Below are 23,504 nucleotides of genomic sequence, written 5' to 3' on the forward strand. Positions count from 1 at the left end.
GGATCGATTGCTTCCCAATTTCATCATGGGGGACAACTACCATTTTAGAAAGAATAATATTCTACAGTCGGAGAGTAACTGAGGAGAAAGTGTAGTGTGTGTGTTCATTTTTATACACTGGGATCGCTAGCTTACACATTCTAAAAAAAATAAAATAAAATGGAGAAAATCCAATATTGAAGTCACTTAGCAAATATTTGCAAGTCAAGTGAGGTATGCAGCCCTGTGTGATTGTAGTCACCAAACATCTGCTGCAGCCCATTTAGCTCAGCACAGCTCTGAGGCGCTGTGACAAGGCTGTGTGTTGTGTGGCTGTGTAACACAGCTCGTTATCATGTAGCTCATCGCTCTCTTCTCTCTCTCTGGGGGGAAACTCTCCTTCTCTCTCTCTCCGTCTCTCTCTCTCTCGCTCTCTTTCTCTGCTCCAGACTAAAGCGCAGGGAGCCGGGGATCACAGAGCGCTTTGATAAGGCATGGTTGCGCAGGTCGGATGTGCTAATATCATGCTAATGTCATGCTAATTTGTGGGAACACATGGAAGCGGGGAGAGGTAGTCGGCGTTTATGAGGAGTGATGTGCGCTGTGGCTAGTGGCTGCCGGGGTATTCCTGTGTCACTGATGATGGAGAAGCCTATTTGAGAAGGGGCTGGAATGGGGCCGCCGTACGGTGGAATGAGTCTGCCAAAGGAATATGAGATAGGCAGAGATATCATAACGCAGACTGTATGGCGTGCTGAATAACTCTCATTTAGTCCCTCCTGTCATGACAGCTTCATGGAGATTGAGACATACTTTACAGAGAGGCCCTTGTACAATGCATGCAAAAATAATGGAGAGAAGGCAGATGGGTAGAGCCTGTGATCATGGTCTTAAAGGTGCTATTTGTAGCATTTTAATACATCAATTAATCATTACGACATGAATTTTGAGACATTAGTCTAATTGCGATAAACAAACAAGACCATTGCCAAGAAGATTGGAGATCTAAACTGCATTTTACATTGTGTGCCACCGGGCCGGATTTGGTGGGAAATCTGCTGGATTGCTTTATGGCACAAAGGGAGACTGCTTACGGTATAGTAAAGAATGTATTCATACCCAAATGAGCTACAGTATATTCTGCAGTAATATTATCAACTCCGAATAAGAAAATACACCGCTATCCCCAGAACCCCCCCTGGGTGTTTTTACAGTCACCTTTGCAATTTTTCTTAACTCATCCTTCATGGGGGGATTTTACATAATCCCAATGATACTCAATGACATTACAGGTTCAAGTTTTAGATCTTGGGTTGCTGGTTCTGGGAGAGAGTTGTTTGGGTTTCAAATATCGATGTAGCTTTCCACCAGCTTTCCTTTAGCTTTCCATAGAAATTACATGAATTCTTAAAGTGAGTGGTATTCCCTTGTTAAGTAAAAGAATATTGATTAAACTTTGTGGTATTTTGCATTGGGATTAAATAATGGTGCAATCAAAAAAAAAAGGGGGGGGGGGGTAGAGAGAGAGGGTGTGAGAGAGAGAGAGATAGAGAAGGAAAGGAGGGGGGTGAGGATGCAGCTATTGTGAGCGAGTGTTGACCTAGTTAGAAATGAGAGACCATGGATTTGATATCCTGAAGGGGTTTTCAGCTTGTGGTCTAGATGCACTTGTGTGTGACAGACAGACAACCACTGGTAAAATGAGGGAGAAAGGAGAGGTAGTGTGCATCCTTGTTTGTGTGTGTGTGTGTGTATGTGTGTGTGTGTGTGCACGCTCCTTTATCACTTAACCACAGAGACAAGCTACACAATATTATCTAATTTGAATTGTGCAGGTTGCAAATGCAATTCATTTTCAAGGAAACAAACAGTTCAGAGAAAGCAGATATCAAAGAAGGGGAAAGCAGGCTGTCTCTCCTGTCTTTCCTCTCTCCTTTTTCTTCCTCTCCCCCCCTGCTCTCCCTCTGAAAGTTGCCTGGCACCCTGGAAGGCATCAAAAGTTGACAAGGCAGGCTTATGAATGAGAGGAGCTTTCATTAGAACAGACTGCCTGTCACTCGTGACAAAAGGCCAGAGTTGGGAGAGGGGAGTACGCCTGTGTTTTAAATGCATGTTAAAACAGTGACACATACACATACATACACACACACACTTGCATACATTTACATAGGCACGTGTGCCAATGCAATAATTTCACTTGTTTCCAATGCAGTTTCACTTGTTTTGAGCATGTGCTTGAAACAAGAGACAAGCAGTATCTTGAAATAAGGTGGATCCTGCCACAACTAACAAGCTAATGTCACTTGATTCAACAGAATTCTTTAAACAAATTGATTTGCATTGAAACAAATGAAATTATCTAAGCCCATTGGCATATTTTTTCACTATAAAATACGAGTTTAAGACTCAATACTAGACTAAATTGCTCGGTAAGATGCATATTTTTGCAATACACTCACCAGTACATATAGGCAAAACATGCCTCTAGATTATTATTGAATTCCTCCCCCACTTGCAATGCTGAAATAAGACTCCTGCAGCAAAGATTCATCCAGAAGACCTCATTATGTTCGTTTGATATTAGCAGAGATTACAACTTTAACTATCACAGGTGTATTATGTTTTAAAATCTATTCTCTGAAGGTCCCACGGACCACAGTGAAGACAAAGTGTCTGCACTTTTTGTGCAGCATGTGAACCATCTACCTTTTTATCTCCTTGTTATTCATTCTGTCCCCTTCTCTGATCCTCCTGTATCATGGCCTTATGAATAATACAGCTAGGCAGTTCACACCTTGGTATCCCTAACCCCCATAAGCATCCAAACAGGGGAACCTCGCCTTAAAGCAGCATAATGTCCCTCATAGCAACTGTTTTTCATTCATTCTCCCTCTCTCTCTCTCTCTCTCTCTCTCTCTCTCTCAGTATACACCATAATTTCTCACTTTCTCTGTCCATCAAGCCTTGAAAATGAAATGATTTCCCAATCACTCTGTTCTGAAAAGTAGTGGAATTATGGCATTTCAGTTTTTACCTTCTGTCCTCAAGATAAACAAAGTAGAAATACTAGCAAAAAAAGTAGAAATTGCTGTATAATGTTAATATTAAGCACTTGCTTTCTTTTTACATTGTTTTTATCTGGCCTTCATTCAAATATATCAGTGGGCTTTGTCAATTTCTATCAAGGAAAACATGATTGTAAGAGCTCAATACTGATATTTGGGTTTTAAAGGTATTTATAGGTCCATCTGTGGATTTGAGGACTGGGGAGGAAGGCACTGCTCTGCCCTGCAGTGCCGGACAAATACTAAAGTTTAGGGAAGATAAATACAATGCTGAGGCTACTCAAATCTAAAATGAGAAGCTTTTTTAACCCCCATTCTCAGTAAAGATTAAACATTCTCCTTATTTATAGTTTGCAAATAGGGTTGAGCATCCTTTCATCAGGAGAAATGGACATGTATACATTAAGTTTATGTGTATGTACAATATGTCTATGGGCATGTCTATGTGTATATGAATGCATATGGCATGTCTTTCATGTGGTGCATATTTAGACCTTCATTGTAATAATTGGTATAGGAGTTTTCAATACATTATATTATGTTCAAGGCCATTATCATTCATTACGTTCTTATTTTCTATTTTTCTGTGTTCGATTTCTTCTTTTGTTCCTTGAGCCAGTTCTTGCCCATCATCAACATATTCATTGTCAAAGAGCTGAGCATGTACAGCACTGTATGTGAATGTCCTTGTAAGCTGAGGGCATTTCTGTGTCTGCATGTATCGCTGCAGTTATCTGAAATCACATTGGCTTGTGTGTGTCTGAATGTGGTGGTCTGTGTGTCTGTGTGTGTGTGTGTGTGTGTGTGTGCATGCGTGTGCGCGTGCAAGTGAGTGTGAATGTGTTTATGCAGCACACAGCTGCATGGAGGAATGGTCAATAATAACGATCGAAGGCGCTCCACTACGCTTTTCCCTGCTCCTCTCTGCTCCACCTACTGCATACTAACACCGCCTGAGAGAGAGCCTCCACTGTTCTGCCAGTGTATGTGTGTGTGTGTGTGTGTGAGCGCGCTACACATATGAGCGCGGGTTTGTGCCCACACCTGGGTGTATTAGTGTATATTTCTGCGACTATGGCATCACTCCACCCCAGGTGGCTCGCCGGCCTGCCAGTCCGCTGCCTCTCCCTTCCTCGGCCCGCCCAGCTGCTTGGCATCGGCAGTGCCAGAAACACAAGTCCCTCTCTGTGGATCGCCGTTCAATAGATTCAATTAATCCCCATACAAGCTACACTGAGCCATCAAGCAGACTCTCTATTCACTCAAATTGGGGAGCATTGCGGTTTTTCGCTGAAACTCGAATTGCTTTGCGAGCCATAACTATGAATAGCAACAGCGAGAAAAGGCTGCATCGCGGCCATATTACAATGCTATTGTTCCACTTTTCATTGGGGCTTTTGGACATTTTGTACTGGCGCTGATGTGCCGTCGGTGGACACACAGCCGTACCTAACAAGGACTAAGAGGGAAGGATTTCCAATAGGGTGGAAAACAATGACACATGGTGACATAGCTGAGCACTTTGACCTGCGCTTGCTGGGCGACCATCTGGCTGAAAGATGTCCTTTAGCTGCCTGTATAAAAGAGTTACCTTGGTGCCTTGAGTCATTTCAATATTCTATAATTGAGACATGAGTGGAGAGAGACAGGGAGGAAGAGAGAGAGAAGAGATGGAGAGATAGGGAGAGCAAGCGGGAGAGAGAGAGAGAGAGAGAGAGAAAATAAAAGATCAAGAGGGAAAGAGCACCTCTGGGATACAACCACTCTCTGTCATCTGAAATGACTTACAAATTAGCTTACAGCAATGCGCTCCCAGTGTAGAAAAAAAGACACAACTTTCATATGCTAATTCAGATCATGGCTAGGCAGAGCAATTATCAAAAAAAAATGTCAGCCCTGTCTGTCTGACAGATCTCAACAGGCGCCTGACGACGCCGACTCCCAGCACCTCTCTCTCTCTCTCTCTCTCTCTCTTACACACACACATTACTCAGGTATACAGATTCCCCTTTTTTCCCCCCAATTCCTTTTGTTAACTGAGGTAAAAAAAACTCAATCGAGAGACTGACTATTTTCTCCTCCGACCTTGAACACCTCGACCCCGCCCCGCACTCTCCCGACTCTGAATAACTTTGAATAATCTGACCTATCAACACCGACGGTCCGCACGCCACTTACGGGAAACTCATAGAGTCAGCTAAACAATGCAGATAAAAATTGCCTCCTCATCACTCTGCTGGCAGCGCGGCGGCAGTGTCCCCACTGTGCGACTGTCTTGGAGTGTATTAGTGAGTGGAGTGTGGTCCCTGGAGACAGCTGGGGCCTACACTGTCACCGTAACCTTGGCCACTCAAAGTCATGCAGCTTGACAAAGAAGAAAAAAAACAGAGAAAACCACGCTGCTTGACACTAACAGAGACACACTGGCAGACCAGCAGCCATCTGCATGTAGAATTAATTAAAAAATCCTCTTGTAGACGCAGATAAATAGAAAGAGAGAGACACTGTGCACGAGTATGTGTGCTTACTCACGCATTTTTGTGTGTGTGTGTGCTTCCTGCTGTGTTGCAACTGCACGAACACATGAACTGCTTAATTATTGCGCTTTTATCCTACTTCAGACAAACTTCTTTTGAAAAACGTAGCTTAACAAAGAGACATCAAGGTCCCCTACCTCCAACCGAGCAACTAGAGATGCAAGCCAACGGTCTGCTGGAGGATTCCTACGACTATAATTAAGCAGCAGAACATAAAAGGGAGTGTGTTACGGTGAATAACAGCGCCGAGGTGATTTGGTTGTGAACATGAGATGTAGGTGAGCGCAGATCTTAGTCAGGATGTTATTCATTGCAATGTATGACCGTACGTGTTTTGTGCAACAACACTACATCTTCCCAAAAAAATCTATGTGCTTTCCATTCAGCAAAATGCATGTGCTGACATTCAAAGCACCAAATCGCACGCAAATCCTTTGTCGTGATTACACAGGAGAACAAATAAAACTGACTAGGATTAACTGTTGATGATTATTGGGATGATTAGAATTAAAGAGTCAATTATATTTTTGTTTAAGTGATGACAAATGTACAAAGATGATGCTTGCATGAGCTTGAGCTTCGCATTTGATTCACATTTTGCAACATTACACGCACAATTTTAAAATGTACTGCATGGTGCAAATCCCCTTTGTGGTCTGAAAGTGGCAATAATACTGCCATATGCAAAGCCACATGGTTTCACACTATCAAAATGTCACACGGTGACTGAAGCCAGAATTGCCAGTGTAGTCTGTGAGTAATAATGAGTGTATGATGAGCCCAGGAGGGCCTGTGTTGTAATTAGGCCTGGTCAGAGTTATTGGCAGAGTGACTCCAGTCTGATCAGGCTGGGATAAGCATCTCTATGGAGAGGGGGATCCCACCAAATTAGAGCCCCTCTAATAAAAACCATTTGTCATTCTTACAGGAGGCACACTGACAGCTACTGGGGTTGCCATGGCAACACACTGGCCGCCACTCGCTTACCAAGCAATATTCCCAGTACTGTAAGTGGTGGAGAGGTGGAAACACATGCGCGCACACACACACACACACAGACATATATTGTACAGTCAACTGTTTCAATCTTTAGAAACGTGTGAATACACTGTAGCATAACACTTATACACATTGTTATGCACACACACACACACACACACACACACACCCACACACACGTTTGTATTACTATACTTGTGATGACCTTCAATATCTACATTCATTCCTTAACCCCTACTTCTAATCTTAACCTTAAAACCAAGCTCTAACTCTAAACTAGTCCCTTAAAATAGTTAGGATAAGCCATTTTGGAGGATTTTCCTATTTTTTATTATCCTCATAAGTATAGAAATACAAGGACACACACACACACAAACACACTCACATACCAACCACCTGTCCTAATTTATTATCTTACCTGGACTACAAACTTCCAGGCACTTAGATATCTGGGTCCAGACACTATCGGCTCGCTACAGACAGAGTTGAGTCAGAGTAGAAGGCAGAGCTTTTTATTGCTGCTTCTAATCAGCGGCAGCATCCCTCTGCTCATTAACTAGACACACGCTAGCCTGAGGCTAACGGCCTCATATGTCAACCACGGATAAAGATGTCGTCTTCTGCTCGACTGAATAAACCGCTATTAAAACTAGATGTAAATGGACGTTCAACGATATTCAAATCGGGAGACAACAGGGAAGCTTGAGCCCTGAGGCGCTTGGCCTCATCGCTGCCCCACATTCCTTTGTCGTGGTAAAAGAAATAGAGATTTGAGAATGGAGATTAATACTCTATCTTTAGCACTTTATTATAAAAGACATCAAAGATTGCTACGAAACAAAATGTTCACATACAATAGGGCAATAGGTGAAACTCAGCTATGATAGTTAGCTTTGCATTTTGGGATGGCAGCTGTTCCTCTATGTGGTTGAGGGATGAACATCCTGTAGGTAGCAGGCATGAACTGTATTAGATCTTTTAGGGTCTTTGCAGGCAAATGACTTTGCTGTTCATGTGAATATATATAGTATGCAGTTTCTTTTGGCTTAATCGAAATGGAAAATTACATACAGTACATATCAGGGCACCTGTCATGTCAGCCAGTATGAGCAGAGTGACACCAGTGGCTGTGATTCAGTGTTGTTGAAGGCCATTGTCAGCAGCTTTGTCCATTATGAGCCATGGCTGCTATGTTCAGCGAACTATAGGCAGACACAGGCGTGTAGACAAACCAATGAAATTCTATCTCATCAACTAAAAATGAAACCTTACAATGGACAGTACCATCTACGAATGGGGCTTATTTGTATAGGGCTTATTTGGCAGACATTGACATTCTATGACAAGCTATCTCTATTCTCCAGTAAACTGTTTGGAGGCAGCTGTGTAAGCACTTTCTCTATCGGACAAATGTCTGATGAAGTCAAAACTGAGCAGGGAAATCTCAGGCACAATAGCATTCAAATACGCACTGTGCGCCTGTGTGTTTTTATCTGGAGTGCGTGCGTACGGGCGCATGGGTGTCGTAATTAGCCGGTACTGGAGTCAAGCTATTAAACCCCCGATGGCTGTGCGTTTACAATGCTATCATTGGCCTCCTCTCTGGCCAACACTAAATGAGCCAGTGTTGAGCCTCAGCTGTATAATCATGAATATTCATCTCTCTGTCTGCGTCTCTGTCTCTGTGTGGAACCTCTGTGTGCGCGCTGCACTGGCAGGCATTAAGGAAGCTATTACTATCCGCTCAATCACAACCCGTGACTTTGTCTGGATAATAAGTCAAGCTGACGACAATTCCACTTATCGCCAAACCTCAACAAAACAGGCTTTGTTTTGGGGACCAGAAAAGAAGCGAGCCCTGTTTCCAGTCCCAAAGCTTTTTTTTCTTCAAAGACCAGTGTGGCAGGTCAGGGTTATCTTACTGGTTCCTGTATAGTTTTTTCTCTCTATTTCATTCCTTTGTTTTGCCCCTCCCCCCCTCCACGTCTTTTCACTCATGCTTTTTGAAAGCTCGGGATAAAAAAAAAGGGCCAATGCCCCTAGTGCCACCTCTGGACGAAAGCAGTCATCAAAGAGAAAGACCTGGGAAGAAGAGGGGGGGGGGGGGGGAGGGGGGGGGGGTATGGAGAGAGCGGGGAAAGAGAGGCGAGACCCCACCCTTCCAACACACTGTCTCTTGAATACCTGTGACACAGTAGTATTTGAAACAGACTCACAAATTACGTTTGTACTCTTAATCTGCTCATACAATGAGCATTTATGAGTACAAAGCACCTCACTGCAGTTATCATGCAAATACTACAGACTGTTGGTCAGATCTAGGAGTGTGCAAAATGACAGGTATTGTGGTTGTTTAATACAGTTTTCATCCCCATGGTACACATTTGTTTTATGATATTTTATTGCTTCTACCTTATGTCTTACTTTGTGTTCTATGTGTTTTAAGTGTTGCCCATTCTTGTCCCTCTCTGTCTGTTTTAAGTGAGCTTGTCAAAGCAAATCCCAATCAACCAAGTTGAGATGGCAATAAACTATTGAACTATTAAATATTTGCATCTCCACATGGCTACCAATTACATTAACTAAGCGAGAACCTTGCTTTATCCTCTGCGTTAAGTCAACCCCTTCAAACCGTCGGCGCACAGTGACAACCTGAGTCCATAACAGCTTGTCCCATGGTGCCATTCCCCTGTGACTTGGTGGCATCGCGTTCCCTTTTATGGAAAAGGTCTTAAATACAGCGCTCATTGGCATTTCATGGTAATTTGCGGTGGCAAGTGGAGCAGCCAATGCCGCTCTGTAAGTAAAGCAGAGGGGGCAAGAGGAGGATTAGATAATCAAACAGTGTGCCACTTTAAATAATCTCTGGCTCCTCTGGGGGAGGTGAGACTCAAAGCCGGAGCCCTTCTGCTTTAATTGTCTGATTTTCCCGTCATTACAGTTGAGGGCCTCGGTAATTCAGGCTTATTAAATATTCAGGAGCCACACTGAGGATGAGAGGGGAGGAGGGAGCGAAGGGAGAATGATGAAGGTGGAGAGGAGTGAGAAAAAGAGCGAGGGAGGGAGACGTGGCGATCCAAAGAGGAGGCGTATGTGGTCACTGCTTGACAGAGAAGATTGAGACAGAGATACACTGCCATCCCCACCGTGACAAAGAAACTCTTTATTAAGAGACACTATGCAGGGGAAATTGTGGAAGTCATGCCTGAATTTCCTCACATTATCAATAAAAAAACTTTATATCTTCACGAGTGAAGAAATAAAATCCACTTGAAACCAGACATCTCTGCTTGTCGTAGAGAAATTAAATTATATAATCTCAATAGGCTCATTCTTCTGTATTATTTACAACCTGTTGTTGCATTTTTTATCACTTGTATGTTTCTATTAACCCTTTTTTTCATGATTAGTAATGTTTTTTATTCTAAATACAGCTGAAGGAGATACAGAGCAAACACTTTAATTGACATTTGCCAATTTGCAAAATTGAAAAGTATTTTAGTCATGAAACAAACATGAGCAAACAGGAGAAAGTAACTAATGTAAGGTGAAAGTTTACTGATGTAAGATGAAATCTCCAACTGGAAGATAAACCTGACTGCAGTGGGTTTGAGCTGATAGAGGCGTTGAGTGGAGCTCTCCATGGTGCTGAAACACAGACAGACTGTCAAACTGGGAACAGCTTCAGCAGAGAGCCGACCACAGACAGAGAAAAACAAAATTGGGAAGAGGAGGACAAAAGGTTAGGGGATTTTCAACTGAAGCAGCATATACTGTTAGAAAAAAACAACTTATAAGACAGCAAACAAACATAACGGTTTTATAAAGGTAAAAGAAAAAGAATAAGAAAGAAAAAAATTATGGAAAATAAGTTTAGGACTAACCAACAGGTTTTAATACAGATACTGCTTAAAAGAAATGCAAACAGCCAATTGTACATGAAAATCTGGATTGTTTGTATGCTGACTGCATGGGATTAAAGATGGAAATATGGATTAGTTACATCTAAAGTAATTTTAAAACAAATTCTCTTCACAAAATTTAGAGACAACTCTTACTCTCTATGAAACAGAAACAATACTACTGACCCATGAATAAAGATCACACAACAGAAACCACACCGCTGGCAGATATTGTCAATGTTTTGAGGAAAAATCAGATTTTAAGAAGAGTAGAAAAATGACTTGTTAAGACGGATATTTTTGCAGTGATGCTGTGGCCCGTCCTAATGTGGGGCAAAGGGAACCAAAGCAGCAGACTCTTGTCCAAACAGATTAGGTGTATTAAGATGATTTGGCAAAATTGTTCATGTAACATTCCTGCCTATAAAATTTGAATGAATTGAATTGGATGGAGAGAGAGAGTTTTGAGTTTTATCAAGCCTTCCTTGTGCACTTAAAAGGAGACACTTACAGTTTGCATTTTATCTCAAAAATGCACAAATGACAAAAATTATCCTAATGCAACACATCCAGAAAAATAAGCTCCCCCATCACATTTCCACAGAGTGCATCATTATAGACCCAAACCCCTCCGAGTCCCTCATTTATAGACTGAAAACCCAGTTTGATCTTTGTTGTCACCCCTTTAAAATCAGCTGACACCTTCCCCCACTTCCCCCTCCTAACATTCTTCCTGGTCAACGAAATGGCAACTTTTAGTTGCCCTAATATGAGGTTTAACAAAAAAATATGTATTCTTATTGAATGGACCATGAAAAATAAAACATACATTGGTGACACTCTTGTTCAGTTACCAAAGCAAAGCTGGAATAATCTCTCTCTCCTAAAAAAACAGAGAGAAAAAGAGAGAGAGAAAGAGAGAGAGACTGTATAGACATCTCCCCACCGTCTCAAAGTCTCATTGACTTGCTGCAGCTCATAACAGCTGATTATCAGGCTTATTAAATCGGAAGATTGTTTATATAAACCGCTGCCTGGTTTACACGCTTCAACATGCTTCTGTTTAATGAACATAAAACTGTAGTGGCAAAAACATACACCGGGACACAGAGGACGTCGTGCAACAGTACATTTCCTTATGCATGTTGGAGTAATTATGGTGGCGGTACTGATAAACAAGTCATCACCTATTCTTGACAGACAACATTTTTATGAATCTGCTCTGAACTTTCCTTGGTGATCAACTTGCCACGGCACGTGCCGTAACTTAAAGGTTACGGCACGTGCCACGGCAACAATTACATTACAAGGTCAGGGTGTCAGCTCACTGACACCAACATTCATTCATTAGTCCAGCTGGATATTTATGGCCAAGCCACACACACACATTTAGAGGTTGTGCGCACACACGCACGCTCAGACACACACCCATGGATGCGCACACCGACACCGAGATGTGATACACTCGGGTTCAACCGATGGTTTTTTGAAGGCCTATACAGATACCAATACGTTTTAGACTGAAGCTGTGGATAGCTGATATTTTGTGCTGATATTCAACATTTTTCAATTTGATAATTTTAATTTTCAAAACAAAAAATTACAAGTATTTAGTGTTTCTCCCAGAATTTTATTCTTGTCAAGGTGGAAAATCCTCTGAAACAGCATTCAGACCATCGTGGGACACTAAAATTCTCCTTTGAAACCCAGGACTATAATAATAATAAAACATAGTCATGCATACTTGTGTAGAATCTGATAAAACAAAATGTCAATTTAGACTCAATTCTTCAGGGTCTTCCCATAGAGAACCAGTGTAGTATTGACCAATTAAACAATAAATATGTAATCAAACAAACTGCATCATATCAGGAGGGGACAATACGCTGACTGACCCATATCTAATTTTTAATAAAAGGCCAATATCGGCCCCATATATCAGTAAACTGATATATCTAATCCTAATACACACTCAGCTGATGTGAGACCGCCTATTATTAAAACACCCAGCTTCGCTCACCATTTATCCCCTTTATATCTCCATTGGCTGGAAGGGAGACACACCCCTTATTTACAGGACTACCATGTAATCTAATTCCACACAGCAGCCTCCACCTCTCCTTCAATCGCACCCAAAAAATCTCTCCTTTTCCCTTTCTATCATCCCTTTTTAATTTCAACTCCTTCCCCTGCCCGTCTCCCTCTCCATATCTGTCCCCTCCGTCTCCTTGCTTTTCATCTCTCGTCTTTCCTCGGTGTCTCCCTTCATCCCCCCCTCCTCCTCTCTCTCTCTCTCTCTCTCTCTCTCCCTGCAGAGCATTAGCTTGCAGTGGTCAGGCCGCTTGACAGCTGCTCCACCTGAAGAATATCAATCAATGTTGCTGTGGAGACCGAACCATGCTCCCCTCCTTTTATTTTTTACCCATCTTTTCCTTTCATCGTCTTGCATCTCGCGTGTGTCTGTGCACGGACTAAACAAGGATACAGTGTTTTTTTATACAGTATACAGCTAAATATTCATGGTCGATACATGATTTCCCACCTTGAAGCTCACCCCTGTGTTTAGATTGAATATTTGTCCCTGATGAGATATCATTTAAGTTCTCGAACCGATCTGTTACGAGGGAAATGCTTTGGCGCCTTTTGCTGCTAATTTCTTTGAGGTGTGACTAATTGAGTCGCGGGTGCAAACCCCGAGATGTCTCAGACTATCACTCCAGATGAGCCAGGCAGACAGGCGTGGGATGGAAATGTCTGTCACCGCTAACACATGGCATTAGACTGAGCACTGTATAAATTATGCTGCCCAAAATAGGGCAACGCTCAAAAGTGCTACTAACCACCATTGAGGATTCCTCTGTTTGTCCATGTAGAAAAACCCTTGGAGGTGAAATATTACATTTTTTTCTTTGTAGAAATCCAGTTACAGTCTGGAGAAAAGCACTGGAGAAAAGGCATGAACAGTTTTAAGTGGTTGTTGGTTCAACTGATGCATGTGAGAACCAAGAAAACCAAGAGGTTACGATTTCTTGTTATCACAGGACACTAAATATGTCCTGTGTTTGTACTGAAAATAGGGTGTGATTACATCACCTAGCAACAATTCCTCCAGGACATCCAAAGTGTCAGGAGACCAATCACACCCTCCCTTCTAATTGCATCAATCCACCTTGCCATACGACACACACTCCCACTCAGCCGGTCCCCAGACAAGGCCCCAACCCCACTGCGGTACATAATGCTAACCAGTGAAATGACTCCCCACAGACCCACCATCAGTGCCACTAGTGCCAGGCCCGCCAGCGGAGGGTTAAGTAAATATTGGGCGAAGCAGCTGCTCTCAGAGTACCAGTGTCTGCCTGTGTTCCTGCCTGGTCCCAGCCTGGTATAAATCACACACAGCAATTAGTGCCACACCGTCCCCCTGCCCTCGTTAAACAACCCCGCCTGCTGAGGAAGCCCATAAACACCAGCCTGGATGGGTGGAGGGAGGGATGGATGGATGGATGGATAATACCTGCAGAAAACTGCAGAAAGGCAGTGGATAAACTGATAGTGTAGTGGGCAGAAGGGCACTGAAAGAATATACCAATTTTTGGAGACTGTCCAATTGGTCAATTTGGTCAGCATACACTAGCATTGTCTCAAAAGTAAGAAAATGAGAACTTGTAGCAGCTCTAAAGCTAAATGGTAAGTAATCTTAAATGATATGCGACCAAATCTGGCAGTTTTGTGTTGGAGATTAGTAAAACGTACACAATATATGATAAAAAAACCAAACAAGTTTTCCACTTTAAAGTCATTGTTGGATTGATACTCGGCTGTCTCAACTACACAGTACACATTTGCACATTTGCACAGTTTATTTGTAAACTGCCATGCAAAGATAGCAACTAAAATGTAACTGAAAGTTGTATATAGGATTGACAGTTACATAATCAATCTTTTAGATTCCAGTTTTTGAATGGATTTTGGTCCCGCAGATCAGACGAGGGCAAGTGTGGCCTGCTATTCTCAGGTTTTGCGATTTGTAGGCCTTTGACTGCTATTCGTCACTTATTTAACATGTATGAATAAAACAGCTTGAGCCAGTGATGATCTAATTCATGACACATGCTCTAAAAAGTGATAATCAATGATCACTGAGGTGATTTTATCATTCATCAACTGCGTTGCCCATAATCTAAAATACCCAATTAAACCTTCTATGTAATTCGGCCGACAACAGCTCATGAAAGGACGAAAACAGCGGCTTCATGAGAGGAGAAATAGCCATCAGCACCCCTATTACCATATTGCTCTAAATTACCACAATCACCGGGGGAGCATTTAACATGCCACCACCCAGAAAAAAAAAAAAAAGTCCCACAAATAATGTCAAAATGAATGTAATTGATTTACATTCTGCCTTCTTTCTGATTGTGCTACCGGTTGCTGTTGTGTCCAGAGTAATTAGGAGGTAATGAGAGAGTAATTGGGCACTGGGCACGTGCGGTGATGCAGGGAAGAGGCCGAGAGAGATAGAGAGAGAGAGAGAGAGAGAGAGAGAAAGAGAGAGAGACAGAAAAAGAGAGAAAAAAGAGAGAGAGAGGGAGCTCAGGTGCTGAATGACTGGCCTTGTCTAAGGGAGAGACTGCCTGCAGCAATGCTCTATAGAATGGGCAGACACCCCCACCACCCCACCACCACTCTGAGAGGAGGAGGAGGAGGAGGAGGAGGAGGAGGAGGAGGAGGAGGAGGAGGAGGAGAGGGGGATGAAGGAGGTAGGAGCACTGCTGTGGAAGGGAGGAGGGGGGGAGGGGAAATGTGGTTGGAGCAGGTGGAGAATGCCGGTTAGCAGTGGTGTTACTGGTTCTGCTGTAAATGTAAGGGGGGGGGGAAAGCAAGATTGTCATTTTATATGTATCCCATCTCCTCGTATTCCCTCTCATACCACTCCGTCTTCTATTTTATGTCTTTATTCTCTCCTATTTGTTTTTTTTCCTAACTCTCTTTCTTTTTCCTCTTGCCTTGCCTGTCTGTTCTGTGGCGCCTGCATGGATAAAAACGGTAGAAAGAGAGAAAATTGTGGCCCAGCAATCTTCCGTTTCTGAAATATGCCTCTCCTCTTCCTCTTTTTCCCCCCAATATGTCTACTCTCACCTCAATACCCCTCCACTCTCTCTCTCTCTCCCTCTCTCTCTTGTTCCTCTTACTCTCTCTCTCTCTTTGGTAGAGTGAGGCAGATTCTTCTCTTTAGGTGCACTGTGACTGGAGAGAGAGAGAGAGAGAGAGAGAGAGAGAGAGAGAGAGAGAGAGAGAGGTGAGCTGGTTACTGTGGCAACCAGGAGAGTGACTCTTAGGCAATGACATATGCATAGAGAGAGAGAGAGAGAGAGAGAGAGAGAGGGAGAAAGAGAGAGAGAGGAAGGGAGAGGAGGTGGAGAGAAGAGCGTGGAGGGATGGAGTAGAGGGAGGGATGGAGTAGAGGGAGGGAGGGAGTAGAGGGAGGGAGGGAGGGTGGAGGAGGTAGAGAGCAGGAGGCAGATCAGAGGGAGGTGTCAGTGGGTTACTGCGCACAGAGAGATGCACCCTCTTTTTTTTTCTACCCTGGAAGAAGAAAGGGAGGCAGAAACAAAAGGAGCTGTCTTTTGAATGGTCGCTGTACTGGATTGGACTGTCAGAGCTTCCTACTAACAACCTCACTTAGCTTGCTGCTCCCACTCCCAGACACTTCCTTACCCTCTCTCTCTCTCTCTCTCTCCCTCTCTCCCTCTCTCAGAAACACTGCACGCCTGAGACTATGCTGCAGATGACTGTGGGCTTGAATTTTATCACATAAATGCCAGTTATACTGATTGTCGATCATGCACGAGTTAATATGAGCATTAAGATGAATAAAACTCCATTCAAAATGCACGCTTTGATTTGATTAAATTACTTTAATACATATAAAAAATACAATCGGCCTTAATCAGCCTTAATCCTGCTAGATCCACACGTCAGGTAATTATGCTGTCATGGATTTTGCTCCATTTCTCAATATAAACTTGTCATTTTGAGATGAGGCCGATTAACCTTTAACCCTTTTGAAAGGCATTATGACTTGCGAGGACAAGGGGGGGGGATGATAGCAAGTAGCCTCTGACCTTATGACAGGAGCCCACAGAGAAACAGACTGCCAGAGACAAACAGAGCCATGGGGTGGGTGTAATGAATATGCTGCCCCCTGTGGTGGGGATGACCTTATAAACAACAACAAACTGTCACTACGGCCAGGCCTGCTGGGAGCTGCCCTCTGTGCAAGGGCAAATGGCCTGGAATTCATTGGACAGGACTGCCAAACCTCGCAGACCAGACTGCTATTAGATATCTGAGTGCGGGGCATGCTCCTGGGCTGCTGGACTATATCGTACACTCATTTTAACAATAAACCCATCTCAATGAGCATTGCAAAAATTCCTTTGATCCATCAGCCGATCACTGAGGCCATGTGAGCTCCGTAGTGGCTGCTGCACACATCAGTCAAATCTTCAATCGCATTCCACAACACAAACCCGGGATGGCAAAGCATTTATTTTCTTCATAAGTTACTTGTCGTATGTACCCGAGCAGTTCATCAAAAGTCTCATCGGTGCCAGTGTGGTAAATGCGCTCCAACTGTGCAGCGCAACGCTAACTGACTCCTTTTATTATACAAGACAAGCTACGCATGCAATCTCTGTGATCTCAGCCAGGCGTTCGGAATCAAACAGCAGCCACCGCAAGTGGGGAGAGACATCCTTATGTTTCAAGGGGGACTTTCATGTCACCATGAAGGAGATATGAGGGGGGGGGGGGGAGGTTAGAAGTCAGAGCGAGGCATATGGCACCTTGAATTTTGGGCAATGAAAACTGACAGGTTAACTGAACAGTTGGCAGGGGGTGGCGAGTGGTAGGGGTGCACGGGGGAAAAGGGTAGAAGAGAGGTGGAGAAGGAGAGGTGGAGGAGGTGTGTGTGTTTTTGCGCTTGTGTGTGTGCACGCGTGTGTGTGTTTTGGGTGGGAGGGGTGAGCGGGTAAGGTTGCTAAACACTCCCATCTGTTCGTATCCCGAGGCGCTACTAGGGCAGTTAGCTACTGTCTTATGCAGATGAGGCGTCGCCGCGCCGGGGCCTTCCACTTAGAGAGGATAAATAATTATATAAATATATAAATATATTTGAATAATACGAGCGGCAGAATGTGAAAACAAGGAGCGGCAGGGTCAAGCTGTTGCCTAGGAGCGTTTGTTTTTTTACTTCCCGATGATCACAGCTCTTTCAGGATGTGCGAGTGCCGTAACTCTCTCCTCATTAGGGGTTGCCTTCCTCTGGGCCCCAGCACCGTCCCAGGAGAGAGATCTGCTTAACAGGGGTCTTCTATGCACAGTGACATGCATTATCTGCACTGCGGAGCTATGCTGCATTGCTAAGCAATACCATTAATGTTTGGGCTGAGTGTGATTTCTTTCAGTCTTTAAGATGAGCTGGATATTGGTGTTCATGATAAAGAACTGGGCTGTTTAAAAGTAATAATAAACAACATGTTCATACAAATAAATGTCTGTTTTGCTACTCTCTATTGCCGATTGATATAACACAATGCTGATTAAATCTACAGCCAGTTCATGAAAGCTTTTACATTTGCTGTTCTAAACACCCGGTGTCAGGTAAGTCTTTCCCGGGAAAAATCCTCTGCTGCACAGGAAGTGATGCGTTTCCGTTTCTTTTTTTTTGCACTTTAAGCAGTGCACTTTGCATTACAGACATCCTCTGAAAAGTAAAACAGCCAAAGTCTTATTTTCATGTATTTGCATGCTGCAACATGTGTCAGTTTGCACTGTCCTTGAATAATTTCTCATGTCCATAGTCCAATGTAACTGATTCCAACCTACACAATGGCAGATCTCAGTGTTAAGGTTTTTGTGGGGGGGTAATTGAGAGAGATTACTTGCATCACCCACATCCCTATTCTTAGATACGGTAATGTCATGTGTGTGCTTCAACTAAATGATAGCATATTCAAAGGAGGATAAGGAGCTTTTGATGGAATGAGGGGGATAGGAGAGGAGAATATGGTCGAAGAACTGGAGGAAGGAAAAGCAAAGCCTGGGCTGATTTGAATCTGGTGAACTGTCAGAGAGAGGGATTACCCCACCAAATCCCTGGCGAAAATAGAGGCCCAAGTTATTTACTAGCCTTACAACCAGCTGCAAACCATCTGTACTTAATTGTAAGACACAAACTTTATGAAGATCAACAGGGGATTTGGCCACAAAGCCTCTTACCCCGCTGAATTGGTGTCCCTGCTTCGAGGGAGAGTAAGGGAGGGTGCTCTGGACATGTCACATGTGGTTTGGAGGACATGCATTCCACCACTCGCTCTATCCTGCAGAAGTCCCTTTCAGCCCCCCCTCCACGCTAAATACATGGGCAAACCTTGTGTATTACTTGGCGTAAGGGGGGGAGCTCAAGGATGGGGAATTAAGACGTAGTTTAGAAAGCACACGCACATGCAGATCCGCTTGCGTGGACGCACATTTGTACGAGGCAGACAGGCACACGTGCGTGTACGCACACACACCCACACTCACAGCCACCCACTCACACACACTCGCATGCACACGCCTTTGTACGTACGCATGCACATGCACATACATATACACATACATGCACGCACACACGACAGAGTGGCCGGCATCAAAGCATTTAATTGGCTTGAGCCTGGATGCCTTTTAGTGCGAGGCCACTCATTAGATCCCAATTAGCCATGAAAGTACCCCGGTAACCTACACTTAGCCACGGAAATCAGCATGGAGAGGACAGCAATACCAAGACTAAGCCACGAGATATAAGCCCAATAAAGAACATGCGTGCGGCATTGTTTAATGTAGGTCGTTCTTGACTGTGTTGTTCTTGGCAGCCGTCTGAAGACAGGAGATAAGAGGTCCTGTCCAAGCCATTGAATGGCAGGTAGCCAGCGTAATCCTATTTAACAAGATCTGGGCTGGATCTGGGGTGGGGCGTGTTGGTGGGGTCACACGAGGAGTCCCATCGGGGTCAGGTTGTGGCTTTGTGGGTGGTTTGGTCCCGAGCCTTGTTTACTTTAAAGACAATGTGCACTGAACTCCTCTGCTTGCATCCGTGGCAAATCGTTAAGAAACCAAATGCGCCACTTATTTGGAAACACTGTAATTCAACTGAAGTGCGCAGCGGCGTGCGAGGCTGTGTGGTGTCCTGCTGTTATCTGTCGCTGAAAAGCATGAACAAAGCAGAGGACGGGGGGGGGGGGGGGGGGGGGGAGGCTTTCCTCCACGAGTGCATCGGTTCTAAGACACTCACAGACGGGTCACCCAAGAACAAATATTGGCGGTCCTAAGCTGCTGGCCGCTTTAACTCATTTATTTTCTTCCACTGCACTAATTCCTCCCATCTCCATATGTTGAGGGGTGGAGGGGGGGGGAGGGGGTGTCAGGGATTAGGACATCCTGTCTGGACATAGGCCTTGTATAATCATGTTGGAAGGGCCGGTCATTGTGCATCCCTGTCCTGTGTGTGGCTCTAATCCAGGGTGCGGGTCCGCGGGCCCCATGGTACCCCGCTGTAACACCAACACACCCCTCCCCCCCTCCTGTTGCTGCTACTAGCGCTATCAATGCAGCAGAGTTCACCAACCATGAAACCAGCAGGTTCATATAGCTTAGGATAAACCATGTACTGGAAATGTGGAAGGAGAATTGCCTCAAAAGTCCTTGAGATGATCAGGCCAGTAAATAAACCTGTTACTGTATTATAAGTGATACAAGTGATACTACAAAAGCTCTTAAAATTATAGAGTTGTTAAAAAAGATATATCATACATCATGAACCGGGATCTAGGTTCTCTCAGTCCATCCAAACAACACTTGCTTCCATGTTTTGTTTGTGGAAATATGGGAAGCACAAGTTGTTAACCTTTGTTAGTACTGCTGATGCAAGTTAATGAGGCTAATAATGATTTCTCTGCAACACCTTCCATAGAGTTTCTCAGGCATTTCACAACATAGTTATCTACATCACAAATACATGCTATAAACTGATTCATACCAGCATACATTGAGCAGATTGCACATCTCAAAATACACTCAAAACTGCGAAAAGCATGAACTGGAATGCATAAAGTGTACGCGTCTGCCTAGAAACCTATCCAACCGTGTGAAACGTTTAACTGAGTACCTATTATATATCATAGCAGATTATAATTTGATTTGAAAATCTGTACGTTTATTAACCTCATAGATGAAAAGCTTGTTTAACAGGAGCAGGTCTTAACTAATAACTGAGTGGCAGCTGGCTTCTTTTAGTGGTTTGGACATCGTCTTTAGCAAGGTCACATCATAACATGTAATAACACTTCTTGCCCTCCCTCGCCTCCCCCCTCCTCCGGTATCAACCCCCCACCCCCTCCACCTCTCCTCATTAGCAGGTATAATCCCTGAAGGCCCATCTGCCAGACACCCAAGCCACAAAGCACAGAGCAAACAAGGCTGGAAGACACTGGCCATTATAGGGCCTCTTTGAATGGGCTGACTGATCACTTACCTAGACAGTGTGTTTGCTCAGGCCCTACACAGGCACACAATAGTGCTACTACAGCGCCGCTCTTTTCACACAGATAAGGAACTATTTGAGTTGCAGGAGAATGATTGTGGGTGATGAGCAGTACACCTGCTTCACGTTGGGGGGGGTGGGGGGTGGGGCATGGTCCCTCTCAAATCCAGTTCAAAATACAGGCTTGTCACATCATCAAGCATTGCTCTACCTGCAACCTTTATGAGTCACAGTGGATGCTGCAGCATTTTAATCTCAAGTTTTTAATAAAATGTCCGCACTGCAATATAATTTGTTCATGAGTAATAAGGGAACCCTGTTACAATAGCCAAGCCATGAATAGGTTAGTCTGTGGCAGAGTGAATTCAATAGAGATGGAGCACAACTATTTCAGTTGCATCTAATGTTTCCCCTAAACAAAGAGCCACTGAAACTGGGCCAACTGTTACACATTCACTTTCTCATAAGCGTTAAACCAAGCATTAAGCATCACTGTGTCCTTTCAGTGCACAGTATCTAAAGGGCTTCTCCCACATTAATGATGCATCATTTCACTAAATGTTCTCTTTCCACGCTGAAAAGAGCCTTTGGTTGGGCATCAAAAAAGAAATGTGCTATGTTTGTCTGTAGTGATCAGCTCATCTATTCAATATGCATTGAGAACCAGCACTGTTCTAACAACAGAGACTGGCTGACACAAAATGGCTGCCTTGGATTGAGAGAGGCAGTAAGCCAGCGCAGCAGCAGCCTAGACAGAGCAAACCTTTTACCAGTCCCCCTTCTCCCTCGCTCTCTTTCCTCACCCTGATTGAGAGAAGATTAACAAATCGCTAGTATAACGCCACTTGATTGCTTTTTTTTTTTTTTTTTTTCTCAAGAGTGCCACAGTATCACCGCCATGCCAAGAAATCTTGGGTTGGGGTGACCCCCAGGCTTTGTGGATATGTAATCCTGGTTTGGGGGCTAAAGGGATCAAGGCACCAGAAGACACAATGTAATCAGGAACACCGTCTACACCCCAAGAATCAGACCGCAAGATAAATCCAGGCAGAGGTTTATCCACAATGTCAATTACAACATATGTTGGGACACAGTAATTGACACATGACACACTTGTGTCAGCCATTCGGTCGCACTGAGGACAACCCTCTTGTATTTAAAATATATTGAAATATTTGTTCAAATGTATACATTTTAAGAGAGGACAAATAGCGAGAATGTTGCTTTTCTTCCCACAGGCCCATAACATTTTTTATTTCTTTATTTAGTAAGGGAAAAATTTCAGGCTGTCTTTTTATTACATTGCATAGCTGCATGAATACATATATATGGCAAATGCAATTTCCTCTAATAATGCATGTGATATTGACACACATGCTTACAATACATTGGCACTCATAAGTGTGGGAGAAACAAAATTCCATTGAATCAAAGGAGCTGCTGAAGAAACTAACTCATTCATTCGGCATTAGCATGGTGTCGGTTTCATGCTGTATGTGTATTCTCATTGGAGTGTGTGTGTGTGTGTGTGTGTGTGTGTGCCAGTGACTGTGTTTGTGGTTTTACTGGGAATAGTGAGAAAATGGCTGCACAAGGTCACATGGTCTGGCCTCCATTTTGGAGTGTGCAAGTCTGCAGGTACAACGGCTGCTTGCCAAATACACCTGAGACACACACACACACACACTCCGATGAGAATACACATGCAACATGAAACCGACACCACACTAATGCAGAGTGCACAGAGGTGAAAGCTTTTACAAAAAATCAAGCCAAACTGGAAAAAAAGAAGAAACTGGCTAACATACAGTGAGCTTAATAGCTGTTGAGAGAGAGGAGCTTATCTTCCCACCACAGCTAATATGAGCTTCTCAATTAGATGAAAGGCTCTCTCCCTTTCTCTAATTTTTTGTTCAATTTCTCCAGGCAATTTATTTAGGGTGGAAAAAAAGAAGAGTGGAAGCCGAGTGAACGCCATTGGCCAAGCGCTCGACGAGTCACGGGAAGCCCCAGCCAATCAGGCGGGGCTGACGGCGTCGACTGAGACCCTCAGCAACAACATGACTATTTACTGTATGCTAGAGAAAAATCTATCTGGGGTTCACTACTTCTCAAATATGAATAGAAACTTTACAAAAAAAACCACTTAATTCAGTTATTTGCCATGCATCTAAAAGATTTTGTCACATTTTTGTAGCATTTATTATTATTTTTTTGCACTCTTATACACATCAAATGTAAGACAATGTAATGTGAACTGAAAAGAAATAAACGAAAAGCTGTGTTTTGGGGTGAAAATGTAATATTCTTATCGACGGTTGCAAAAAGAGCAGTAGCATCTAACATGCTAATTAAACATGTTTCCTTTGCATTTTGAAGGCAGTGGGAGATATTTTTAGACAGTTCATTCTGTATTCTGCATTATGGATTAGCC

General features: G+C 43.6%; 1 protein-coding gene across 2 annotated transcripts in view; it reads right to left on the reverse strand.

Moving 5' to 3' along the window:
* The window catches only part of dscama (Down syndrome cell adhesion molecule a), a 71,893-nt gene that overhangs the window by 35,962 nt on the left and 12,427 nt on the right, over positions 1-23,504 (reverse strand). The window lies entirely within an intron of this gene.

Source organism: Centroberyx gerrardi, chromosome 11, assembly GCF_048128805.1.
Source record: "Centroberyx gerrardi isolate f3 chromosome 11, fCenGer3.hap1.cur.20231027, whole genome shotgun sequence".
Taxonomy (NCBI): domain Eukaryota; kingdom Metazoa; phylum Chordata; class Actinopteri; order Beryciformes; family Berycidae; genus Centroberyx; species Centroberyx gerrardi.